The sequence below is a fragment of the Anopheles darlingi genome, chromosome 3, assembly GCF_943734745.1.
Source record: "Anopheles darlingi chromosome 3, idAnoDarlMG_H_01, whole genome shotgun sequence".
NCBI lineage: Eukaryota > Metazoa > Arthropoda > Insecta > Diptera > Culicidae > Anopheles > Anopheles darlingi.
Window position 1 is genome coordinate 37,825,939 of NC_064875.1, and position 2,500 is coordinate 37,828,438.

Genomic DNA, 2,500 nt, shown 5'->3' on the forward strand with positions numbered 1-2,500 from the left:
ATACATAAAGAATATCTATCGAAAAAGGTAGCCATATATTGGTATAAGAACATCGTTGAGTCGCTATCGCAATCGACACCAACTCACATTGGCACGTCACACCCATATCAACGAACATCGTTACATCGTTGTCAGTGTTTGTTTTTTTTTTTTGTAGAAATCATTCCCATAATTATGCTTATGCTTTTGACATATTACCCCGGTCATCCTCGTCGACACGCCTATCCCAACCGTGCCTATCCCGCCAAGCGTACAGCGATTTGCGTGGCATGCCCGGAATGAGATTCATTGACGGTAGACGACGGAATTGCGGATCGGAAGCTTCCTGTGGCGAAAAGGTAAGTAGCCGCTTAACCGGATGCTCCCAGAATGAAGTGTTTTAGCTAAGGAAAAAAAAAACAAAAAAAATGCTCATGAGGGGCCCGTCCCTAAACTGTGTCTGTGTGTATGTGTATGTGTACGCTGGAGTGGAAAATAAAGACAAAATATCGAATTGAGTCGCAGTAGCCCGATAGCAACCGGATGGTGAAAATAGAAAGGATGGAAATGACATCCAATAAATTGCGCCCCACCGGTGGTAGCTAGCCGGTAGCGGAGCAGCTCTGGCGTGGAAGCGTATCAATTTCATCTCCAGGCCACCTTCCCGGAGTTCGAGCACAGAGTGGTGGCAGTGTATAGGGCGAGTGTCCTCGGTCACCGAGCTAGTCGCGGAACATGGCGTCGTATTTCGCATTGGGCAACACACTGTCAGTGAAGCAGTGATGACGTGGATGGTGATGGCGCTGTGTGGCGTCTGTTTCAGGTTCGTCAACCGTCGTCGTCGTCGTCGTCGGCCGCTACCGTCGTTGCCTGCGATCGAGAGCGTCGGAGTCGGAGACGATATCCCTCCGGGGAAATCGATTTGAAATTTAGAGTGGATTGGACAGTTTGAGGTCATCGGATGGATTGGAGGTGAAGTCCGGGAGTGCCGGACCTGACCGGGCAGTCCGCAGATAGTGCAAATCACTATCACTGACCAAAACCGGATGATGTGGGACGGTTGTGGGATTGAAGGGGGGGGGGGGGGGCTGGCTAGATTTGCTGGAAATCCGCCTCAATGATGGCATCACACGAGTAGCAGTGGGAAAAACCTATCACACACATTCTAAGACAGCTAATGAACCGGAACGAGTTTTAGATTACAACTGGGTGTCTTCCCCCCCGCCCCCACCACTTCACTGTTTCTTTTCCACCTTCACTTCACCGCAGCCGATGCTCAATCAAATTCTGAGGAAACTCAAACCACCGGGAAACCACCGGGTGCGGAGAGGTATGGGGCGAAGTTCCTCGGTTTGGCCATTCCGTATGTTTGTTGAATTTGCATAGAAGTGTCCGATTTCCATTTGAGAATTGGGTTCGGCGCTTGCCTCTTGCAGGACCTGTGTAGGTCTCTCTCTCTCTCTAGCGGTAAAGGATTGGATTTCAACGCTAGCGATGGACATGATATTCCTTTCTTTTTTTTCTCTCCTCCAAATGGACAATGTGTGTTATTGCTAGAACAGGGGTTAAAATCTGTTTTCGTTTCATTTGTCAAATTGTCGACATTGAATGCTGACCGGATACCACAACAATTTGGAAACCATTCCCTCGGGTAGAGGTGTATTACCTACTCTGGCAGGTATAGTTCCTTGTAAGAGTGGACGACTTTGGGTGTAAATGAACTGAGTATGATTGCGGCAAGCCCTTTGCCGCTTTATTGCTGATAGGAAAATGTGCTCAGATGCAGGGTTTGATTCTTTTGTTGATCGGTTTATCGGGTTAGAAAGTAATTGATAGTCATTTGTGTCAGAGCCATTTCGTTTGGAAGAGCCGTTCGTATCGAAAGTTTATCATTTATAGTTTGTCTTTAAAATGAACGTTATTTTTATTGTCATTGATTACACGTACTACAATACTAACTTTCTGTATTTACTTATCCATAATCTGCGAGCATTCTAGAGCTCTAGAATAGAAGAGTATTCGCTGTCGCTCGTGATCAAGCGCTTTCGTCAGATCATTTCTTGCGGAATTAATGTAGATACCGCCAATCCGATATTATCTCAATCTGGGCCTGTCTGGGAGCCGTCATCTACCATTCTTATAATACGAAGATCGCAACGATGCCATACAAAGTTCGTGCGCTGAACGAGACAGAAATCGTCATAAACCGTGTATAGGTTGTGTGACGGCTTTTCTGTTCTCTTCTCACATACTTTGCTAAATATTTCGCACGACGATAAGAAGGTTTCCACAAGTTTGAACTACTTTACTACGAGGCATATGCAACTACTGCTAGTATTAAGATCCTGGTTCGTTTTACTCTACATGATACATGTGATAGCATTATAGCATTTTGGATCAATACGATTATGGATAAAACTGACGGATATTTGAAAAGTAATTGATCTTGTCAACATTCATTGCATGACTAGATATAGCGAGGGAACGGGAAAGTTATACGATCATTTCAGTTACTATCATT